The sequence below is a fragment of the Culicoides brevitarsis genome, chromosome 3 (genome assembly GCF_036172545.1).
Source record: "Culicoides brevitarsis isolate CSIRO-B50_1 chromosome 3, AGI_CSIRO_Cbre_v1, whole genome shotgun sequence".
NCBI classification, from domain to species: Eukaryota; Metazoa; Arthropoda; class Insecta; order Diptera; family Ceratopogonidae; genus Culicoides; species Culicoides brevitarsis.
In genome coordinates, this window is record NC_087087.1 from 28,866,912 (window position 1) to 28,893,158 (window position 26,247).

At 25.9% G+C, this 26,247-nt stretch overlaps 1 protein-coding gene across 3 annotated transcripts in view; it reads right to left on the minus strand.

Annotated features, from left to right (window-relative positions):
• LOC134835779 (plexin-A4) overlaps positions 1-26,247 on the minus strand; it is a 107,928-nt gene that overhangs the window by 43,971 nt on the left and 37,710 nt on the right. For all 3 annotated transcript variants that reach the window (XM_063850737.1, XM_063850739.1, XM_063850738.1), the window contains exon 2: positions 21,313-21,452. The gene's annotated coding sequence lies outside the window, so the exon portion shown is untranslated. The remainder of the gene's footprint in view (positions 1-21,312; positions 21,453-26,247) is intronic.

A 26,247-nucleotide genomic window follows, 5' to 3' on the forward strand; every position in this document is an offset into this window, starting at 1 on the left:
AAAAATCATAATTTTTTGAAATTTGAAATAATTCGACATGCTATAAAAATTTATTTTTTTTTATTAAAAATATTTGAAAAATTATTTAGAAATATATTTAAGCTTTTAAGTCTTTCTTCTGACATTTAAGATTTTTTGTACAAATTTTTATAAAAATTAGAATAATTAATTTTTTATAGCATGAGGAGTACAAAAATGTAAAAATAATTGAAAATGTTGTTAATTTACTGTTTTTATGTCATTTCTCTTTTAAATAACTCATGCTCTACACAAAATATCGCCACTCGTTAAAACATTCGAGGAACATTGTCGAATAACCAACCGACAATCAATTGACAACTCAACTACCACTTACTTGTCCTGTTTCAACGATATTCTCGAAACTTTACATCACATGGGTGATTCATACTAAAAACACAAACGACAATCTATCCCTCTGATGTAAACCTCTAACTAACGAGCGACCAGCCAGCCAACGCAAGAAGCAACTGTGAACATAAATTAATACGTAATCTTGATTGGAGAATATGTGAATTGTTTTTTGTGTACTTCTCTCCCCATCATATAGAATGTCCTCCGTTGTTCCTTGTCGTGGTAAGTCCCATTCACATTCACTTATTATTACGATTGTTATGTTATTACGAGGACATTGTTATTACAAACACATATGTGGCTATTTTTATGACATTATTATTCAATTTTTGAAAACAAAAGCGAGGTAGATGTTGTTGGATGTGTCCCAGTGGGTAATTTGAGCGTTTCTTTCAACAGTTTTATACAAATGTATGAAATTACTTTTTAACTAAAATTAAATCCTGTTTGGATTAATTTTTTAACCACGTAATTTTTTCAAATTTTTAAAATTTAAAATTTTACTTTTTATGAATTTTATAGCAAAAGGAGCACAAAAAATCAAAAATTTTATATTTGTTACAACAAAAGTTTTATTTTTAATTAAAAATTTTTACTTAAAAAATGCGGATCAGTGTGCTATAAAAAATAATAAAAATTTGAAACACGTGGTTTATGTAATTTTTTTATTAAAGAATTTTAATTTTTATAGCATGAGGAGTACAAAATTGTGGAAACACGAATTTAAAGAAATCAAATTCTTAACTTTAAATATTCGTGTTTCAACATTTTTGCACTCCTCATGCTATAAAAATTAAAATTCTTTGAATTTTAAATAAAATTAAAATTCTTTTCTACAAAAGTTCAATTCTATTTAAAAAAATTAATATTAAAAAATTAAATATAAATAAAAAAAAATAAAATTCATTAAAAAAATAATATTAATAAAAAAAAGTAATTTTTAAGAATTTGCTATAAAATTTTTTTTTGATCGATTTGCTATAAAAATTACTAAAATTCTTAAACCACGTGGTTTATTTAGTTTTTTGAACCAAATATTTTTTTTATTATTTCTTACAAAATTTTAATTTTAATTAAATTTAATTCAAAATAAAATTTACTAACTATTTAAATTTTATGGTTGACTAAAATTTTTAAACCACGTGACTTAAGCTCAATTTTTTCAACTCATGAGGGTCTTAAAAAAGTTAAAAAATTCCCACTGAGTAAAAGGAGGAGGATTTGCCTCAGTTGCTGTTTGTACGATAAATTATTGATTTATTTTATTTTGTATGAATGGAAAATATTTATGTGTCTCAGGAAATTTATTCCTGAACATGCAACGACAACGACGACGTCGACTAAATACAAAAGTCCCATGCCACTGCTGTTATGCGCGGATATTAAATGAATTATTGCGGCGGGCATAAATGTGTGTCATGTGTGTGTGTGGGAGTAGATACATTGTCTGTGTAGCACCAAACCATTCAAGACGAACAAACAAACGTAATTAATTGGGTTCACTGCCAAATTTAATTCTTTTTTCACGTTGCGAAGCATTTTCTGATAAAAATCTTTTGCTGACGCGGATTTTCTTCGTTCGTTCGTTTCTTCGTGATTGTTTTTCCTTGCGTTGCTTCTTCGAAAACTCGTTTCAACTTGTCACAATATTTTTTTTTTTTTTTGTAGAAAAGTCATTTTTAAGACGTTTATTTATTGTTATTTAACGTTCATCATCATTAAAAATTTTTTTTCGTTGAAACTTTTCGCAGGAAAGGATTAAAAAGTATCAAAGAGACACACACATGCCACATATTCTTGACACTTTTTTATCAGTTGTCAGGAACGGAGACACTTTCGGAGATGAAAAGGGAAGCAAAATCAATTGCTATTTTCTCTGTGTGTTTATGGCATCGTATGACTTAAGGAAAATTTATTTCCGTTTAAATCAGTAACAAGTTGCAAACGCCACTGGGTTGTTTTTTTTTCTCCTTCTACGTTACGCTGAGAGACGGATAAAAATCTTGAAAAAAAGAAAAGTTTCTATTTCTACAGGATTTCGTATATGTTGAGAAAAAGATGAAGAAAATACCACAGAGATTGTTTTCGTTGCCTTCCTCCTTGTTTGAAGTTGATGCCTAGAAGAAACTTTTTTTTTTCATTTCTCCTCAACTCAACTTTGTTCAACTCAGGTATTTTTTTTTCGCAGGATTATGGGCGTTTTTTTTTGCATAATTTTTGCTCAGAATTTGTCTCTTCTTAGGTCATTTTAATGAATGCGCAATAAATCATCTTCCGCTAAAAAAAAAATAAATGAGCAAAAAAATCGCAGTAGAAATCAAAGGAAAACTACTTAAAATGATTGATATAACTTTCCACATTTTATTTGGAGAAAAATTAGTTTTTCTCACTTTATAACGAGCAACAAGGGGGATGAATGTCATGCCAGTGATTTCCTCCGCTAAGAAGAGAAAATTGCTTAATGACACAACTTTTTGAAAGAGATTTTCTTTAAAGAAAACAAATCAGGAAGCGAAAAGAAGAAAAACTTGACAAAAAGTTTGTGCTATTTTCGAGTCAGGGACGGAAAGTTGGTAAAAAATGAAAAATTTGCATTTTTTATGAAAAAAAATGTGCACTGGGTCGAAAATTTTTAAATGTGTATTGGGATAAAAACTTTAAAAATATGCAATAAATAACGAAAAAAAAAATCTAAATGTATGTTGGGTCAAAATTTTTAAATGTGCGTTGGGCTTTCGATTTATTAACGAATTAACTAATTTTTTTATGAAATTTTAATGGATAATGAAAAAAAATTAAAATGTACATTGGGTCAAAATTTTTAAATGTGCATTGGGTTTTCAATTTAAATGCTCAATAGGTCATAAAATTCATATTCGAATTCTGTTAAAAAAATTACTATTTATTAAAATGAAATTTTTTTCAAAAAGAATTGAAAGTGAAAATTTGAAATGTGCATTGGGTTAAAATTTTAAATGTGCACTGGGCATAAATTTCAAAATGTATATCAACGTAAAAGTCTAAAATATTTATAGGGACAGAAATTTAATATGTATATTGAGTTGAAAAATTCGTAATTTTCAATATATGAACATTTCAAAATGTGCACTGGGGCAAGTCACGTGGTTCAAAATTTAAATTTTTAATATTTTCGAACTTTTTTTTTTAAATTTTTTGCACTAAAAAAGTTCTAAAATCTCTTTCAAAATATAATTTTAGCGTCAACAGTTGCTAACCATCTACTCAGGAAGTTCTGTGGCATCCATTTTCACATAAAAAACACCGTCGACACACCGTACAAGACCGTACTAAGAGATTTTGTTGCATTTTATTGTCGTTTTAATGTTATTGTTGTGCTGCTGCTGTGTCTCATTTTGCCATCAACTTATTCTTTTATTAGTTCTTGAAAGCTGAAGAGCAACACGGGCACCACGGTAAGGACACTAAATTATATGATCTGTGATATTGAAAACGTTTTGTTTGCCACCCTCTTCTTTCTTTGCAGAGACGTAGCTTTTTCTGATTTAATCAAAATTTTGATGCGCAGCGCCTGCTTGCCAAGGCAACGAGAAGATAGGTAACTTTTAATAACGGTTTATTTTTATTTTTTTTATATCCGTCGTTGATGTCGTCAATTTATCGTCGCACAAAACGAACGCGGAAAATTTATTTAATCGACAGAAAAGTAAAACATTAAAATATTTCATCCTAAATTGTGTGGCGGTGATGCTTCATCTCTTCGTCCTCGTTGCTATACACAAATATATTGTCATCCCCGTGGGTGTTTTTTTTTCGTTCATTTATTTTTTTTTCTGACCGGAATTTATTTAAGGACACAATTTTATTACTCGTCGACATCTGAATAGAGCTACGGAGCGCGCTTTTGTTATTGTTTTGTTAGCTCTTGGCTTTTTATTATTATATTACATTTAATACAAAGTTATTTTCGTCTCGTTCTCGCATTTCTCGTAAAAAGGTAAAAACATCCATTCCAATACGGGACCTGAAGAAATATTATCATTTTATCATCGTACCATGCCTCGTCGTAGTCGGAGGTATTTTCTGTCATGCAAAAGGGCAAATAATATCTAATTACTTTATTTATTGCTTTTTGTTAGAATTTTTTTTTGCTTCCCATATTTTATCACATACACACGCAACGAAAATATACTGTGCGGGGGTTACTACGGCCTAAATTAAAATTGATCGTTAAGGTGCGTTAACAATGCTCAAGGAGGTCATTAAAGACCCTCTTCTCCCTTTACGGTGTCTTGCCATGAAATCCCGTGTCCTGACCCGTCAACCAATTTTTCTATAGGGAACTTTTTTTCTTTCCTTTCATTTGAATCTCATCCATATTTAATGAAATTTTATTTTTTTTTTCAACAATTAGCAAAGGAGAAAATTTTTACCCACACACCAAAAAAAAAACTTGTTAAAAAAATTATTATTCAAGAATTTCTTTACATTCGGAGAAACCAAATCCGATGTCTGGGTGAAATTGTGAAAATGAGAAAAAAAGGCACTTATTCTCCTTAAATGACATAATAACGAGAAAATGAACTTTAATTGAAACATGAGATGGTGTGAGTTGTTGAACGAGAAGAAGGAAAAATGTCCCGTGATGTTATTGCCGGTACTCTCTTGAGTGAAGATTTTACGTGAAAATGTGCAAAATTAAATTTTGCAGTGAGAAAATTATTTTTAAAAATTATTTGGTTATTTTTTTTTTTTTTTTTTGAATTTTTATTAAAATGACAAAAAAAATATTTATTTATTTAATTGAATAATAAAATTAATTATTTATAATTTAATTAGTTAAAATAAATTAATTTTATTGAATTGACGTTTAATTAATTTAAATATTAGAAAATTTTTTTAAAATTATAAAAAAGTAAAATTGTAAAAATAATTTTTTTTTAAAATTTAATAAATTTAAATAAATTAAATCTTCAAAAATAAAATAAAATTTTATGTTTTGATTAAATTTAAAAATTAATTTAATTTATTTTTTTTAATTTAATTTAATTATTTTTTGTTAAAAATTTATTAAATTTAATTAATTAATTAAAAAAAATAATTAAAACAATTTTAATTTTAATTTAATTTAATTTTAATTTTTTTTTTTAATTAAATTAAATTTTTATTTTTTTTTGATTTAATTCAACTTTTAGGAAAAAATTAAAAAAAATAATAATTATTATTTTTAAAAATTAATTAAAATTAACCATTTTTTTTAATTTCTCATTTTGAAAAAAAATTCACCTAAAATTGAACAAAAATAATTTCTCGCCTCATTTTTTTTTTAATTTTCGAAACTAAAATTTTTCACAAAACAATTCACCGGTCTCCGTCGCAATGTTTCGTTGCCCTTGAATGAAGTTTATTCACGCAAAAATCGGATTTTTGTTAACAAGACAATGATCAAAGAGGACATCGTCGTCAAAGCAAAGCTAATAAAATATAAAATTATGCACGACCAAACATTGAAATCTTTTTGTCCTTTGCGCGGCGCAACAACAAAAAGTAATGGGAATGAGGGAGGAACACACAAAAAGTGCCGTAAAAATAAAAAACAACAAAAATAGGTAAAAGCTATAAGTTTAATATTAAAAGCCATAAAATAAATTAGTAAACGAAGAGCGGCAAGCATGTAATTTAAAGTATATTCGGAGGAAGGAAATTTTTTTCCCAAGGAACGCAAGGACGGCAATACAAACAAACTTTTCTTCCTCCCCCCTCCTCCCCGTTTTTCTTTGTTTTCTTCTTTTATGTGAAGAGATTTTAGTATTATTTTACTAGAATTTCTGTTGTTTGCATATTCACTAAATTGACAGACGTTTCGTTCTTCGTTTCCTGCCAGCGACGCACACACAAAGCACGCACCTTTCGGAAAAATTTCACGCACAAATTTTATTTTATTTTGTTTGTATTACATTTTTCCACGACTTTGTTACGAAACTTTGCCAACCGTTCTTGCTTCTTATTATTATTGTTATTTTTCCTCGACAGGCAACAATGGGCCGCGTTATGGTTGTTTGTTATTGCATTATGATGTAAGAGGGTTAAGTAACAACAACAAGAACTGAAGACAGCACGGGATTTAGCAGCGTTCGTTGTTATTTTTGTAAATTTTGTGTGGCGAGAGGATTAAGGAACTTTACGAGATGAAAAACCAAGAAAATGTGGGCAAGTAGCAATTATCGGGTAAGAAACGAACTTTTTTCTTGTGTTACCAAAAAAAAATTCCTTGAAAGGTCACAAAAGTTCGTGCAAGCCGGTAATTGATTTAAATTGCCCAACGTTACGTCAAGAACGTGTTTTCCCAGGTTATGGTCGGATAATGCAAATGTCTCTCACATGAATTACGGATTACGGCATGAGTGGGAACGACAGGTACTTACTACTTTTTTTTTGCTCTCAAAGAAGTTTGAGGTGAAAATTATCGCTGCTTACCTGGAATGAGAAGAGAAAAAATAATTTATGTTAGCATTTCTTGTTCTTTTTTATGTTTTTGCATGCGGAAGATAAGGCAGTTTAAGAGTTCAAAGTAGAAAATGAGTGAAAGAGAGCTTTTGTAAAGTTATTTTATGAGAATTTTTATAGAATTTAACAGGGGATTAAAAATTTTATGACTTTGAATTAAAATTTAAAAAAACTTAAACATGAATAAAATTTGATTTTTTTTTTTGATTTAATTTTAACTTTAAAAATTTTAATAATTAATTTAATTTAAATAATTTCTTACAACATTTTGCAAAGAAATTTTTTTAAAAGTTTTTTAAATTATTTTAAACTTTGACTTAAATTAAATTAAAATATTAAAAAAATTAAATAATTTATTTCAATTAATTAATTAATATATTTTTTTTAAATTTTAATTAACTATTTTTTTTATTTTCAGAAACATTTTTAAATTTTATGTATTTTAATTAAATTAAAATATGTTAATTTAATAATATTTTTCTGAAAATATAAAAAGATTTAAATTAAGCAAAAAAAAAAAAAAAATAATGTCTACAAGGTAAGATAATGTTAAAATGATTTTTTAATTTTTTTTAAAATAATTTATTTTTTTATTTTATAATTTTAATTAACTATTTTTTTAATTTCAAAAAATATTCAATATTACAATTAATTCAAACCAAGCAAAATAAAAAATTCTTTTTTAGGTTAAAATAATTCATTAAAATTATTTTTTATGTTAGGCTATGAAAAACAAAAAAAAAATTATGGAAAGTCACAAAAATTTAATTAATCCAAACCAAGCAAAAATTCATAAAAAAATTATTCGTGATTTTTTTTTTTATTTTTAAAAAATCACAAAAATAAAAAAAATTGATTTGATTTAAAAAATAAATTTAACAAAAATTTTTAAATATAAAAAAATTTAAATTTTTTAATTTTATTTTTATTTTTTAAAAAAAATATTTTTAAATTTTTAATTTCGTTTTAAAAAATTTTTTATTTTATATTATTTTGATATTTTTTTTTAAAATTCATGAAATTTTCTCGCAAAACCACAAGCAAAAAAAAATAAAGTTTACATATCCGAGTACCAAAGTCGAGTGCACTTTACACAACCGCTTAACAACTTAATATGCGACACTACCACGCGCACATAATAGCCGCGCTAACAACAGTAGGTGCAATTACGTAACATAATAATGAAACAGGAAGCTCTGTCGTGGAAGGGGAAGAAGAAAATTCTTTGTAGAAAAGTTGTTTTTTTTTTAAAGGAATCAATGAATAAAAGAAAAAAGATACAAATATTATGAATGTAAACATTTTGTTATAGGAACTCGAGAACTCTTATTATTACTTGTCGGTAGGATCCCTCCCCGATACAAAAACAAGTATCATGGGAAGTACAGGGAAAAAAAACGAACACAAAATGGAAAAAGGGTTAACTTCATATTTTATAATTGTTATTTCTTTTGTTTGGCTTATATGACCCACGCGTGTGTTTGAAGGTACTTAACTTACACACTTTTTTGTCTTCATTTTGAAAAAAAAAGGATTTTATAACTGGCGAGGAATGATGTGGCATTTTTTTTGCCAACGCCCGGATATTAGCATGTTCCCCGAGTCAGAAGTGTGTTCGTTATTATTTGCTTAATTTTAAATAAAATTATCATAAATTTAATTTTTTATTTGTTCCTCTGTGAGATTATCCTCACACTCTTGCTGACGGATTAAAGTTCGTGCAATAATAAATCATAGGAAGCAGTGGCAGCTACCATCTCTCAAAATTCAATCCGACATGAAGAAAAACAAAACCAAAAGTTGTTGTTGTTAAGGAAGTAAATATTGTTCGTGTACGGTGTTGACGTCCGTGCAATGTTTCAAGAGGAGCGGAAAAAAGGGTTCACTTCGTCGTCGTGAATGTAAAACTTGTAGAAAGTTGAGTAGTGGGGTTGCTCGCTTTTAATAGTTTAATTCCCATTTTATTACATTTTATATTCATTCCTTTTTCGGCCTCTTCATGTTTCTTTTTTTGCCTTGCCTTGTCTAACATTGCAATGAAACTGTAGATAAGTACATGAAAACCGTATGTTTCTTCCATTACCGCCGGAGAACGAGACCCTTTTTTACATTATTTTAATTTCACGCAAATATATCTCCTTTTGTTCCGTCGTTGGAAAATAGATTACTCGAGAGTGAAGCTCCCGTTTATTTTTTATTTTTTTAAGTTGGATAAATTTTGTAGGCTGTCTGTCTTTGAATTTATTTCACATTTTTTAGATTAATTTTTTTTTCATTTTTAATCAGACAAATGTTAAAATTTTTTTTAAAAATTTTGAGTTTTTTTTTAATTAAAAATTTTAGATTTCATTCAATTAAATAAATAAATTGCTCAAGTTTTTTTATTGCTTTAGTTTTTTTAAATAAAAAAAATATAAACTTTCAATTTTTGTTTTTTTTTTCAAAAATATAATTTTTACCATTAATTAATTTTTAGGAAAAAATTTAAATTTAATAAATTTTTATTTATTTTTTTTTTAATTTAAAAAATTAAATTTTATTAATTAATTTTATTTTTTTTTTTAATTTTAAATATTTTTTAAATTTTTGTTTCCTCATAAATTCGTCAAAAAAAATAATTTTAAATATTCGAAACTTTCTGATTATTTTTTTTATTAATTCTTTGAAAAATTTTTAAAATTTCATTTAATTTATTTTTCTTATCGAAATATTTTTTAAAAATATCTTATTTTATCAAAATTAATTTTTTTTAAATTTATTCATTTTTAAAGATTTTACAAATATTTAATTTAATTTTAAAAAATTTTTAGTTTTAATTTTTTTTATTTTAATAAAACTTTTAAGAAAATTATAAAAGTTAAAAAAATAAATTAAAAAATTGATAAAAAAATTTTTTGATGAGAAAAAACGCTTAAATTTCTCATACTGTCTCCCCCAATGTCAATCCCGACATGCATTGTTGCTAATAGAATTAAACACGCCGACAAATTTTGGTTGTTTTTACGATGCGAGGGGAGCTCAGATTAATTTTGAGGTCAGCTTTCGCACCTTTTGCCATCGTTATTGTCTCCTACGCTTTATAACATTTATTTTTGAGAAGAAGAAGAAAAATCCGAAGGGGTGAGATGAACCGCGTTAATGTCCGTTCATGTCATAAATTGTAAAATAAAATTACAGAAACCCTTAAAATTTACTAATTAAAATTGCTTTAGTTTTCGCTTTTGAACGTAGGCGTCGTCGATGCAATGTACCAAAGCAGCTGTGATTTAATTAAAGTGTTCGCAGATGTTCCGTTATTATGATTATGTTCATTACAGGCGATGTTGTCGTTAGCTCGTTCGCCAGTAAATCGAATGCAAGATGATAAAACAATTTGAATGATTCTGGCATCTAAACGGGAAAAGTTCATTTTAAAGTTCAAGTTGGTGTGGAAAAGGAACGGAAAGAAAGTGTGAACTGCATGCAATTCGCGTTCCAGACATAATACATTATAAAGTTTTTCGGAGCTAACTTCTAATGTTGCCATTATTACAGCCATATACGGGTGTCGTGTAGAGTGGAGGTTGTTATAATAAAGCACCAGATGCTATCAAGAAAGTTGAATTGAAGTGTATAAAAGGCAATAACACACATACTCACTCAACTTTTCGTAGCGCCGTCGTCGTCGTTTTCGACCAAATGTGAAAATGTGAATGAAATACCAAAGTATTAATGTGTTTCAATGAAAAGTATTTTTTTTTCGTTCTGTTTAAATGCATTCCGAAGAAAAATTTAAAATTCAAAAACTGAGTAAAAAAAATCATAAAATTGATTTTTTTTCAAAATTAATTTTTATACAAATTTTATAAATTATTATTAAAAAAAATACAAAAAAATTAATTAAAAAATATTTAATTTTCTTATATTCAATCAATTTTATTTTTTAATTTAATTCTAAATTGAAATTAATTTTCGTCTTTTAATAAAAAAAAGTTTCTTTGAAGTGCATTTTAATTTTAAAATAATTTTTTTTAATTAAAATTTAATTAATGGAAATGATTAAAGTTAAAATTTTATCTTAAAAAGTCGTAAAAATTAATTTTATTATTTTTTCAGTTTTAAAGTTTTTTTAGAAAAATTAATTTAATTAATTTATAAATTAAGGTTTAAAAAAAATTAAAATACTTTTCTTTACAAAATATTCCTTTTTTATATCAGGGTTGCCAAAAATTTATTAAGTTGTTAATTTAATATTTTTTGAATATTTTTAACACAAAATAAAAATGTTTAAAGGGTTATTTAAATAAAATTTTAATAAAAAAATAAAAATTTTTATTAAAAGTTAATTTTTTTTTTTTAATTTTTGGCAACCTTGATTTAAAAAAGGAATATTTTATAAACAAAAAAAAATTTAAAATTAATAAATTTTCTTAAACCTTAATTTTTAAATAATTAAATTATTTTTAAATTAATTAAACTTTAAAACTGAAAAAAATAAAAATTATAAAATTAATTGTTTTACTTCTAAAAAAAATAAAATAAATAATTTTAAAATTTTTTACTATTTTTTAAGATAAAATTTTAATTTTAATCATTTTAATTAATTTAATTTTTTTTAAAATTAATTTTAAAAATTAAAATGCACTCAAGTCTTCATCTCAACGAAACCTTTAAATTCACATATTTTTCGTTATTGTAGTTTTTCCAAAGTGGCAAATGTCAAGACATTGCAAAAAGTTCGGTACAGACACCAACGCGAACGGAAGTCGACACCACGATATGTGCATTATATCGGGAAATGAGGTAAATTTTGTTCCTGTTTAACTCGCTAAATTCTCTTCTTTTCCAAGCAAAATAGTTTGCTTCAAAATTTCTTCCTTCCCCTTATCCCGCATATCGACTCTTCGCCACAATTTGTTTCTATTTTTGAAACAAATTCGACATCATGAAATCCACTCGTATTTCAATCAATTTTAATTAAACATCAGATTTGGGTGAAAAATCCCTCGAGTGCGCGCTAATACCGAATAAAATAACGTAAAATCTGCACGTCATGTCGAATAACAACAAAATTCATCTCTGAAAAAAAAAATTCTGACGAAAAAAAAAGTTTTGTAATATTTATACAAAACAAAATAATAAAATAATGTGAAATCATTGAATAGAACTTTCGGATCCAATTACATCGTCTAAACTATAAAAAACACCCCGAAACAGCACCTCGCATGTTGTACAAGTCGAAATCAATTTTTTTTTGTTGTTTTCGAGTAAGTGGGGTGCATAGAATTCATTTTAATCGGCATGCATGACGGGTATGTGATACATTTATTATTACATTTTTTTTTGTTATTATTCAACTTTTGCACATTTTATTCACTTTTTATTGCATCTTGTGTGGATATTTGACACTGCACTCCATTATTATGTGTGCTCAACTGCATGTCAATTGCACAAAAGAAGTAATTTAAGGAACAAAATGTTCTTTTTCGTGATTGTATCGTAAAATTATGGTGTGAAAATAAGAGGAGGGTTTAAAGATTTTGATGGATTGCAAAAAGTTTTTGATGGAAAATAAGTATTTTTTCAATTTTATTTTATATAATTATTTTCTGACAAAAAAGTCTTAAAAATTCTAAAAATTTGTTTTTAACAAATTTACTAAATTTTTCAGAAATTTTTCAGAATTTTAAAGATTTTTTTGCCAAAAAAATATTTTTTTAATAAATTTGTTTAATTTTAATTAATTTTTTAATTATTTATTTAATTAAAATTCCATTAAAAAAAAGTAAATCAAATTTTTGGAAATAAAGTTAATAAAAAAAATAATTTAAATTAAAATGAAAATTTGCAATTATTTTAATTAATTTTTAAATTATATTTATTTTTTTTTATTAAAATTTCATTAATTTTTTTTGTAAAAGTAAATCAAATTAATTTGGAAATTAAATTTAATAAAAAAAATAATTTAAATTAAAATGAAAATTATTTTGATAAAATTTTTAATTTTCTTTAATTTTAAATTTCCTTTAATTTTTTTCTTCAATTTTTTTTAATCAAAATTTTGAAATAATTTTTTAAAAATTAAAATAATTAAAAAATATGAAAACCTTCAATCTTCAGGTAATTTTTTTTTATTTTTTTGTTTTTGATAAATTTTTTTTTTCGATTTTTTCAGCAAAATTAACCTTCTTAGGTAAATTTCATCCTAAATTTCTAAACGAATTTGAAATTTTCCGGCATTTAGCTTTCAATTTCAGTTCAAACCTCGTCCAGGAAATAAAATTTACATATCCTACCATCACGTTTCGATTGGTTTTCGTTTTCTATTTTTCGCTTTGTAAGTTGCTTGAGAACTTTTACACATTCCATAAACCACAAAAACCAATTCCAATCGAAATTCATGATGAACAAAGGAAACAAAATTCTTTTTTTTTACAATTTCTCCCTTTTTTTAAAATTTTCCAAATACACCTTGTTGTTTTTTTGTGTTGTGTTACTTTTCCTCAGTGAAATGTGGTAAATTCGAAAAAAAAATCATCCCAGACACGTATCGTCTAATTTTTCCTTTGTTGTTGATCCAGTCTTGTGTTCACGTAAAATTACTGTTTTCTATTCCGTTATATTATTCCCTTTCTCCGCATAAGGTAATGAGAAGAACACATCACACGAGCAAAGAAGACGAAAAAAAGAACGAGCGAAAAGTTAATTTAAGTACAGGATGTAATAAGTAAATAACTCCCGTATTTCGATCGTCGTCGTCTCAGCGTAATATAAAGCAGTTTTACGAGCGCACCGCAGCAAGCAAGAAAACATTCCACAAAATAATAACAACAATGTCTTTCGCATTTTTCCGCCTGCAACGACACATATCAATTCGAAGCATCATGCGGTTTTGTCGCTTATCAAATCAAATAAATTTGTGTACGTCAAGAGTGACTCAGAAGCAAGAATGGAATTTTATCAAACGAAACTTTTTGTCGTTTAATCAGTAAATAACTTTTAGTTAAATATTTTCATTAACATGTCCAGCGCATACCCGCAACCCTCACACATGAGAATTTACGAGCACGAAATTGCCTTTTCCGATATAATAAACTGCCTTTCTTCAATATTCACCGTCGTCGTTCGTTATTTTCAGTAAATACACTTTCTTATCCATCGTCGGATCACATTTTATTATGACTTTGTCGTCGTCGTCGTCACAAAAATGCACTTATTTGGCATTCACTCTCTCAGGCACTGTGAGAAATTTGTAGTTTGGAACTGAAAAATTATGCGAGATAAAAAAATAAATTTTTTTGAAAATTTTTCAAAAATAAAATTTTTTAGTAACGTTTAGATATTAAATTGCAAGTTTTAAAAATTTAAATTTTTATAAAAAAAAATAAATTAAATAATAAAAAAATTGATTAAAAAATAAAATAATTAAAATTTTTAATTTTTTTGAAACGTACGAGTTTTGATTAATTTTTATTGTTAAAAATTCAAAAATTCAAAAATAAAATTAGACAAAAAATTAATAATTTCCAATTCAAATAAAAATAATTCTTGATAATTGATGATAATTTATTTAAAAATTGCTAAAATTATTATTATTTTTTTTTAAAGATTTTATTTTTTTTTAATAAAATTTTAATAAATTGAATAATTTTTTAAAAATAAATTTAAACTTAAGAAATAAAAGATTAATTTTTTAACTTAAGCTTAATGTTTCATATTTTCAAAAGTCATAGGTTTTTAGGCTTTAGCATTTTTTTTTTAATTTAATTAATTTAAAATAAATTTTTATTTCAGCATTATTTTTAATTTAAAATAAATTTAAAAAAATTTAAAAAAAAATAAATTTAAAATAAAACAAAAAAAAAACGATAAACTGACTTAAAAAAATTAAAGATAAATTAAACAAAATAATTTAATATAAAAAAATAATTTTAATTTAAAAAAAAAATAAAAAAAATTTTATTTATTTATTTTAAAATAAAACCAAAAAAACAATAAATTGACTTAAAAAATTGAAGATAAATTTTAAAAAAATAATTTAAAATAAAAATTAATTTTAATTTAAAAAATAATAATTTTTTTAAATAAAAAAATAATTTTAAAAATAAATTAATTAAAATTAAATTATTTAAAAATTAAATAATTTTTTTTTTAAATTAAATTATTTAAAAATTAAATAATTTTTTTTTAAATTAAATTATTTAAAAATTAAATAATTTTTTTTTTAATTTTTTAAAATTAAATAAAATCATTTTTTTTTTAAATTATTTAAAATTTTTGATTTTTTTTTTCAAATAAATTATTAAAATTCAAATTAAGTGCGAGAACTGAATTTTACCCAAATCAATTTTTGTATATGTACAAGCGCTCATGTCGATGCTGCTGATATGATACGTGCCGTTCTCGCACTAAATAGAGCTGTTTTGTGGTTATATTATTATTTTGCTCGAAAATTTCTTCTTGCACATGTGTGAGTGTATGTCAAAGTTACATAAAGCAAAGTAACGTACTACATTTTTCCTCTTTATCGTTCCTTGGCTTCATATTCATTCATTTACTCCGTGCTCGTGCTCCGTGTATGTGTTTCGTTCTTTCTCGTTAAATTGATGATGATAATATGCACTGATAGTATTATTCTGACTATTTATTATTATTTTATTATGTTTTTCCTCTTTCTGACTCTTTCTTTCTTTCTTTGTTAGAAATTCTCGTTTTTTTTGTTGTCGCGTACAAATTGTTGATTTTTTTGTTGTTGTCATTATCATCATCATATCCGTCCAAAATCCAAAAAAAAGGTAAAAATTACTACTTTTTTACGAGTAAAACTTTCTAAGCTCGTTTTTTTTTTTGGTTGATTGGATTTCATTATTTGCCAAGATGATGACAGTGTCGTGAATAATGAAAGTAACAATTTTTTGACAGACTGAAGAATTAAAATAATATAATAAATAAACTGATTGATGATAATGATGATTATTGTACGCGATATTTTTTTTCCACTTTTTTGCCTAACAATGTTCAGTCAAATGAAGCGTATTAAATTGCAAGGAAAGGCATGAAAATGAAAAAAAAGGTAAAAACAGAGAGCAATCATAACCGTAACAAAAATGCAATGTATATGACTTGGTATGTAGGCTATGAACGTTCAAGCAATTTAAAGTTGTTACAGAAAAAAGAACTCACAGTGCAAAGAGGTCGAATTGGATTGTTATTCTAGTTTTTTTTTGTGTCGTGTTAAATTACAGCATTAGCATGTTAAATGCGAGGAATGTTACAAAAGCCTGTAAAGTGGTCAATTTGAACATAATCTTCCGTTACCTGATTGGTTTGGAATTTGAAAGACGTCAAAAATGTCTTCATGTGAGGTATGCAATGAACATCTCATTTAATAATTGTAATTTTCCACGGGTTTTCAGGTACTTTTCCGCATTTTCTTTTTACAAAAACCTTCGGACAGCTCAAATGGACTATTTAGAAAAAAAATTTTAATGATTCTTTAAGCAAAAGTTGAGTTATAGCATTTCAAAATTTTGTATGGATGGTATACTGTTCAAACTATTCAATAAAAGCAGTGGTTCGAATGAGCAAATATTGTCAATGGAGTCATTTGTTATTATTTAACTTCATGTTAGAGGAAAATGCTGTTATATGATATGATTTTCATGATTTATTAAATAAAATTTTTCGAGGAGTATCAAATTGTGAAATGAGGAGTACCAAAATGTGCAAAAATTTTATTTTTATGGGAAATTTACGGGATAGAAATGACTAAAAAGTCAAAATTATTTGAAGAGATAAAGAATTGCAAAATATTTCAATCTGTTCGACCGTGAGGAGTATAAAATTGTGAAAGGAGGAGTACGAAAATGTGCAAAAATTTATTTTAATGAGAAATTTGCGTGATAGAAATGACTAAGGAGTCAAAATTATTTGAAGATATAAAGAATTGCAAAATATTTCAATCTTTTGGACCGTGAGGAGTATCAAATTGTGAAATGAGGAGTACGAAAATGTGCAAAAATTTTATTTTTATGGGAAATTTACGGGATAGAAATGACTAAAAAGTCAAAATTATTTGAAGATATAAAGAATTGCAAAATATTTCAATCTCTTCGACCGCGAGGAGTATAAAATTGTGAAATGAGGAATACCAAAATGTGCAAAAATTTATTTTTATGGGAAATTTACGGGATAGAAATGATTTATAAGCCAACATTTTTTTCAGATATGAGAAATTTTAAAATATGACAAATCTAATGAACCTCGAGGAGTACAAAAATGTAAAATTATTGAAAATAATTAAAATCAATTCAAATATTGATTGAAAATTTGTTAAAAAATATTTTTAAAAAATTATCAAACTGTAAAAAATCACTTAAAAACCTCTTTTTAGGCAATAATTAATAAACCGCTTTGCAATAAAAAAAATTCTACCGCCGCAACATCCAACCATAATTTGCCGATTTAATAATAAATAATAATTTTCCGAGGGTGGAAACCCATTAGCATGCATCAGAAATCAGTGATCCCATTAAAACATCAAGTTACAACGGAACAAATCATGTAACGTCCAAATATTCTCATATTGCCCCGTGTGCAACATTGAAAATCATATAGAGGGGATAAAATTTGCACAAAAATATTTGAAGCGTGAGAACATTTTCAAAAGCTCTTAATACAATATTTGATTTCATATTTATTTATTATTTACATTTTTTTCGTTTCGTTTCTGCGAGTTCAAAGCGACTTAATCTCCGGCGTTCCGATGACAACGACTGACATGACGCCGGAATATTTAATGCCAACTAACTAATAAAAATAATAAAAAAAAAAATGGAACAGATTTGCATATTTTTTTGTGTGCATTCATACAACGATGGATTTAATGTAAAAAGCTTTTAATAAAAGTAATCACTGGAATCTCTTTTTTTTTTTTGCTCGTCTCTCTTTCTCCCTGGCAGTTTTATGAGTTAACGACAATAATAATAACAACATCTCTGTCATGGCAACGATTTTTTAATTCTGTTGCAGTTTGAGCAGATAATTCATCCTCATTTCATGATCCGTTCAATAGATGCACGTTTCTCCACTCGAAAATGTTTTCATTATTATTTATAGCGAGAGACGTCTCTCTCTCCATCGTCGATGTTGTTGTTATTGAAGATAAACGAAAAATCGTGTTGTTGTTATTTTATTGTTGAAAAAATTTAATTTTAATTTTTTTTTTCTCAAATATTTAGATGATGATGATGGAGGAAGATACTTGTGCAATATAGTCAAGCCATTACTAGATATCGGTTCACTTCACTCAGTTGACGAGTAATCACGAAAAAAACGGAACGGATGAATGGATTCGTTCTTGTTATTTTATCTTCGCGCGTCTTTCTTTTCACAAAATTGGAATATTATACGATCATCTATTTGTCTTACTCTTACGACATAATGGCCTGCGTGCTACATTAGCCAGTCAAGTCAGTAAAGCAACAACAACAACGCCAACTAACATAAAACTGAAATAAAATAATAGAAAGGCGCACATAACGAGACTCGACTTGTCGAACTCTTTGTTGAAATAAAATGAAAAACTATACACACCAAGTACGAAAAGAGTTATTGCACACTTTTAATATACAAAATGGAGCTACGACGCGGAATAATATCGTAAAATAAATGGGCTTCGATACGAAGCATGTACAGAAACTAGCTGAATGACTAGAGTGGAAGTGTGGGCCGATAAATAGCAACAATAACGACGATCATGATGGTGAGGAAAATGTCCTTGAAGCTTACGTGAGTTGAGAATTTTTTTTTTAGTTTTACAAATTGTCTCATTTTTATGATTTTTTTTTAACAGAGATGAAAGATTTTAAAATATCACGAAAAAAAATTTTTTTTAAGATTTAAGCTTAAGTTAAGGTCACTTAAGGACTTAATTCAGAAAAAAATTAATTTTTTTTCTAAAATTTGATTAAAAATTTATTGAAAGAGCTGCAAAAATTTATGACTTAACTTAAGTTTGTAAAATTTATGTGACTTAAACTTTAACTTAAGTTTTAGTCAAAATAATTTTTGACTTTAGCTTAAGTTCAAGATTTTTTTAATTTCTACCAAATTTTGGAAAATTTTTTTTTTTTAAATTGAAATAATTATTTTTTTTAAAGAAAAAAAATTAATTTTTTATTTTTTCAAAAAAAAAATTAATTAATTAAGTCAATTAATTTGGCTTAAGTCACACTTTTTTGACTTTTACTCAAACTTAAGCCAAATAAGTCAAATAATTTATACTTTTGACTTAAAAAATTTTACATTAAGCTCATTAAGTCATAAGTCAAAAATATTTGAAAACTTGAATAAAAGTCACTTAAGCTTGACTTAAATCAAATTATTTGACTTAATTTGCAAAATTAAAAAAAAAATAATTTCAAAAATTTATTTTTTTTCATAACTGGGTCGAAAATCCAAAAAATATTTTACTTTTGAATTATTTAAACATTTTTTTTAAACTTAAGCTTTAATTAAAAGACAATTAAGTCAAAATATTTTTTTGACTTAAACAAAATATTTTTTTGACTTAAACTTAAAAAAAAGTTTAAAAGTTTTTAATTTAAGTTTAAAATTTTTGAAGTTCTGATCAAAAATTTCAAAAAGTCAAACTTAACTTTTGAAACTTTTGACTTAATAAATTTTTCAGCCCTGATTAAAAATTTTCAAAAGATAACTGACATTTGTCATACTTTTAAAATAAAGCTTAAGCCAAAAAATTTTTTAAATCATTTTTTTTTTTACTTTTTTGACTTTAATTTTTTTTAAGTTTAAGTCAAAATTTATTTCAGCTCTGGACAAAAGAAGTCAACCTTCAGGTAAGTAATTTTTTTCATAAAAATCAATTCCAATTAATTCAAACCAAGCAAATTTAGTAAAATTTTAAACTCATGAAGAAATTTGTCCCAAAATACTCATTTCTGTCCCTATCTAACCAAAATTAAACGAAACGCGAGCCCACTCAGTCAACATTTGTACAATACTGGTCTGCCGTATATACGCTATGCTATTTTAACTAACTGGAATGGGATCAGATCAGACATTTTTCGAAATTGGGCACGAATTCGACTCGACACTGTACGTTTTATGCGCGCCGTATTCAAACTATTACTATTTTATTATTACTTATCTCGCTTAAATCCGATTTCTATCGAAAACTGTGCTGCATTTAACGAATATATATATATACGGCACATGAACATCAATAATGCAATACTCTTTAAATTTTTTGAAAGGTTGTTGATTGTATGGAATGATATTGATTGCATTTTGATAAACTAAAAACCGAGAGCGTTTCGCCGTTTCGTTCTAATTCAATTAATAAAGTGAATATACTATAGGTTAGAATTTAAATGTAGAGATTTTCGGGTCGTTTTTAATGAATCTACTTATGTGCCTGACATGCTTTTGAAACAAACGCGGAAATTGCAAACTTGACATCACGAAATTCGGCAAAAGTTTGTCTTTTATGTAATGATGCCCCGTGGCGCAATTTTCATCTCTACCTTTCGCGAATTTGTTTCGAATTGTTAAACAAGATTCACGAGACGTTTATCAGAAATTTTTAGCAATTTTGAGAAAACAAGAATTTTCATTAAATTAAAAAAAGAGAATTCTTAAATCTTAAAATTATTTTTTTGAATCCCTTTCGCGGGATGATTTTTGATCTTAATGATTTTGTTAAAAATTATTCCTTGTTGGATTTTATTTTTGATTCAGTTCGAATAAATGAAAAAAAATTACTTCTTTCAACGTTTCGGTTTATTTATAAATTTATTTGTCATCTTCAGGGATAATTTTTTAAAAATATTTTTGAAAAATGTGACATTTAAAAAAATTTTTTTTTTTTACTTTTTTTCATAAAAAAAATATTTTAAGTTATTTTGATTTAAATTCACATATTCAATTTAATTAAAGTAAAATTTTATTTTGTTCATCGTTCTAATTGGAATGGGATCAAAAAAAAATTTCAAAATTAGGCCGCTTTTTTTTTTTGAAAATTGAAAAAGTTAAAAATTTCATTTTTTTTTTGGCCTTTTTTTTTTTCATAAAAAAAAAAATTTTAAATTATTTTATTATTAATTTAAATTTTAATTTAAATTCAGATGATTTTCTTCATTTTTTCAAAAATCAGTTTTTAAATTTTTGAATTTCGAATAAATGAAAAATTTTTTTCAATCAAAAAATGAATTTTAACTTAAAAAATATGACCAAAAATTATAATTTTTTTCATTTTTGATGAAAAAGTACAAATAAATTTATTTTTGGGACAAAAAGTTCGAAAAAAATTTGTAATTTTTTAAAAATTTTTCATTTATTTGACCTGAATCAAAAATAAAATTCAACAAGGAATAATTTTTAAGAAAATCTTTAAGAAAAAAATTTATCCCGCGAAAGGGATTCAAAAAATGACCTTGAAAAACGTTCCCTTACCTGGTATTTGTTCTAAAGAAACTTTGCTATGAAGCGTCGAATGTCTTTAATCACTGTAGTAGAAAAAGAAATCCACAACAAGGACAATGATGATGACAATCGTTTGGTGACCTCGTTGTTCGTCCCTCGTTTCTTATGTCCTAAAAAAAAAAGAAAAACAACAAAAAAAGGGAAAATTCAGTAATGTCTCTTTTATGTGTTTCTATTGCTTTCTAAATGGATCTTTTTCTACGTTAGTCTTTCGAAACAACCGAAATGATGACAGAAAAGTGATTTTATTACAAGAAATTCAACATATGCGAAAATTGGTTTAGATGGAGACAAAGGAGAGAGAGAGGGAGACAACGCGGGAGAAAAACAACAAAAATTGCCGTAAAAAAGGGTGGTGGTTTTTTGGGATGTGACGCTCAGATAGCTCCGCATAGATATTCACATCATAATAAAAACAAACAAATGCCATTATATTTAAAGCATTGTCACAGGTGTTGCCACGAAGTTAAACATAATACATTCAATTCAAAGATCGGATCATAAAATCCAAGAACGTTGCCCGAGAAAATTTTTGCAACAAAAGCGGATTTTATTCTCGTGACAACTCCACGAAGAATAGCAAAGAAAGCGTCTTTAATGCTCCCATTATTATGGTATGTCATCTTCTTCCCTTTTTCCTTTTTTTTTCTCCTTGATCTAGAAATAAACGGATATAAAATCCAAATAAAAAATCCTCATACAACAACAACGATAAAGACAACAGTTATCGTACCGATAAACCTTGTAAGAAAATGATTTTCCTCTTTTTTTCTCTTTATTTTTTTTCATAGCAGCAGAATCCCACTTAATTCAAAACTCATTCATGCCGTAAACATACACATGGAGCGACACATGTCAGAGGCAGGTATATGATCCGTCACTTGTCTCGAAAACAAAGTATCTCTCGTATAGGTAGGCGACACGTGCGTATGTGTGTGCAATTGATTTTTGACACGTTCCTAGAATTACTTTTACATTTAAAATAAAAAAAGGATGATATGACAAATATAGAAAGACATGAAAACACCTCCTTTACTGCGAGACATTGAAAGAAAGTTGATGCAATTGGAGAGGAGTTGTAAGATGCCTGCCAGACATTTTCTTCAACTAAAGATAAAGATGAAGCAAAAATATTTTTTTTATTTTTTTTTTTTTTTTTTTCAGAATAAGGCCGCTCCAATTTTTTTTTTTTTTTAAAGTCCGATGCCCCATTTAAAAAGTCAAAAATCCAATGGGCAAAATAAAAAAAAAAATTTCAAAAAATTAATTTAAAATTTATAATTTTTTGTTGTATTTTTAAAAAAAATTTTTTAAAATATTTTCAATTTTTAAATTTTTTTGTGTTGAAAATCGAGATTTTACATGAATTTTCTTCTCTAAAAACATTTTCTAAAAATTATTTTTCATAAATTTTTGATGGTTATTTTTATGAAATTTTTTTGTTAAAATTTTTAAAAATACTTTCAGATCAATTTTAATTCATCGAGCCTCAATGTAGATACCATCTAAAATATTCATGAAAGACCAAAATTTATTAAAATTTTGGCATTTTGTCTGAAACTGTATTTCAAAACTTTTTTTTTTATTTTGCCCCCCCCTCCCATTTTGAAAAAATTGTTTTGGGACAAAAACATCGAAAAATTTTGAAAGGCCTAACAAAACAAAAATGAAAACTGATGAAGTGAAGCTTCAGGTAAATTTTTAACCTAATTTTTATGGAATTCAATAAAAAAATCCAAGCTAAAAATTTTATTACGTAATCAAATGTCATATCATTCGAGATTTAATTACAACATTCCTGAATCGGACCAAAAATTTAATTTTTCATATCAATAATGACAACAAATTATGTGGAAAATGTATGGTTCGAATTTTGTACTTAATGCTGAACAAAAAGTCGAAAATAGATGTTCAAAACAAGTTAATACTGTTCAAGGACGTTTCAAGGTCAATTTTTATTTTAAATTATTTTATTGATCAAAAAATGTAATTTTTAATAAATTTAAGAATTTTTTTTAAATTTAAGAATTTTTTTTAAATTTTTGAACTTTTAAAAATATTTAAAAAATTAAGTTTGCGAGACATGAATTTTTTATAGTGAATAAAAATTTGATATCATGTCATTTTTGTCAAACAATTCGTATTTTGACAATTTTCAGATAACGTTTGATTCAACGCTTCCTGAAAATTGCTCTGTAACAGGAAATGATTTATAAATTTCTATAACGATATTTTTTATACATTTTTCAGTTAAAAGCTTTTTGATGTTGAAAATACGAGAGTCAGATGAAGTTTAATCTTTTTTCACGAGTCGATTGTCAATTTTTAAAATATTAAAAAGTCGTCTTTTGTAATCTTTTTTTTTTGTATTTTCTACAAAAAAAATATCTTATTGCAATTTTTCTTTGTTTCATTTTATTTTTCTGAAAAGTAATTAAATCGAGAAAAATAAAATGTTATTTAAAGGACTCTGAACTCTCCGTTTTATCTTGCGTCTTAATGAGAAACGAGACACAGCTTTGTCAGTATCAGAATTCGATCGTTCAATCCAGTGTCAGTGCAATGTTGTGATTATTGTTTCAAAGGAAAAAGAAGAGAAAAAAGGGAATAATGATGTTTAGACTATCTCACAAAGTTAATAAGGTCGATTTTCTTTCTCTTCATCGTCGTCATTGCGCGTCAGGGCTATTAGTGTTTTTGTAAGGAAATTGCTGGATTATAAAAACGTACTTTGTCTTAAGCATCGCCCGAAGGATAAAAAGGGAATATAATTCGAGGATGTCGGATAGATTCGTGATGGAATGGGACATGAATCGGTAATCAAGTAAGTGTGCGTTTCAGATTAAGAAGATTTTAGCAAAGCCACGTGTCTGCTTTTGTTCAAAGTAAAGAGTTTTGCAAGACAAAAGGATATGGACCTTCTTTTTCACTTTTTTTTTTAAAGTGAGTTCACTTGATGGTAAATACTAATAATAATAAAAAAAAGTACAAAGAAAATAAAAATATCGAATAGAGATCAAAAAATTGATAGGAAAATTCAATTTTGTGAGAAAATTTTATTTTCTCCTCTTTTTGTCCGTTTCTTTTGATTCAAAAGAGGAATCCCAATCCCACATTATAAATAGATTATTATCTCCTCTTTTTTTTAATAAATACAAGGCAGTACGAAACTTGCATCAGAAAGAGATTTCTATTTTAAGAAAAATCGATGGTTCAACTTGTAAAATGAAAGGCAAGCAAGCTTTACTTTGTAAAGGACTCTTCATTCAATTTCTTCTTATTTCGCCTTAAAACACAAGAAAATGAGAAGAAGGAGGAATAAAAAGTTCGGAAAGTAATAAATACATATATAGCTCAAATAAAAAATAATTTGATTCACAAAGTGATTTAATATTGGTTTCTTATGACGAGGAGTGAGTGAATGGGAGACTCCTCGATGCTGATAAGAGAAACAGGCATTAGCGAAAACGCTTATAATATAATTGTAATTCAATATTCGATTCCTTTTAGCGGTATTTAGCACGTTTTATTACTTTTCTTCTGTTTCTTTTCCCACCTTTCTGCGTTCGTCACTCGTTTTATGAAAAGTGCTACAAATACTGTGAAAATTTCATATTTTTCACTCAATGATATTTTTAGGAAAAAATTGAAAATGAGGAAAATTTTAGAAAGTTCGAGAAAAATTTTAAAAAATCAATACAAGGAAACATTGAAATAAATTATTTAAAAAAAATTAACATTTAATTTTTTTTTAATTAATTTTTTTTATGTTTCTGCGAATCGTAGTTTTTTTTACAATTTTTCTCGAATTTTTCAAAATTTTCCTTTTTTCCTTAAATTTTTCTTAATTTTTAATTTAATAAAAAAATTTTAATTAAATTTTAAAAATTAATAAAAAATTTTAATTAAATTTTAAAAACATTAATAAAATTCAAAAAAATAAATTAAAAAATAAAATAAATATAAGAAAAAATATTAATAATTTTAAAAACTATGAGGAGTACTAAAATGTGAAAAAAAATTTAAAATATCATAAATTAAATTAAATTTTAAATATTTTTAATGCTTCAAATAACTAAAAACTCACAAATAAATGTAAATTTAATGAAATTTTAAATTAATTAATTTTTTTTTGATAAATTTTAGAAATTTGAGTACCAAAAACATAACCTCAAATATTTGTGAGGAGTACCAAAATGTGAAATCTGTGAGGATTACCAAAATGTGAAATCTGAACGATTTTTAAAAAAATTTTTAAATTTAAGTTCTTTTAAAAAATATTTTCCAAAGAATAAACTGCGAAACGCCAACTTCCCGCAATGCATCGAAAGAAAAGTCTATCAATTTTGTCATGATCGTCATCATCGTCGTTTACATTCCGATATCGCTTCGAGGAATACTTTGTGTACCATGTGGCTTATCCTTATAGGTACTTTCGTTTTGTGTGTGTGTTTATGTGCGAAAGAGAGAAAAGAATTATTTTATTATTGATAAAGGCTCATAAGATATAATACTTTATTTTATTTTTATTGAGGTTGAGTGTGATTATTGGATAAATTTTATTTTATTTCGCATCATGCTCCTCAACCGGCACTCTTCTCCCAGTTTTAAATTTTATTTATTTTCTCTGCGATTTTGTGTCGAGAGCAAAAAAGAAAAAAGTTACTTCAATTCTGTGGGGAATTGAAAAATGGGATTAATTTATCGATTCCGAAAATTGACGACATTCCGGCATGGCGCTTATATGGCAGAAAAACAAGAAGAATGGCCATGGCGATAAGAACGAAAAGAGAGAATTATTGTGGTAAACTTGGTAATCTTAGACAATTTGACCTTAGCACACACAAATGTAATTATTTTTCGTTTCTCTCTTTTGGTGGCTCTTTCTTTAGTACACGCTGTGTC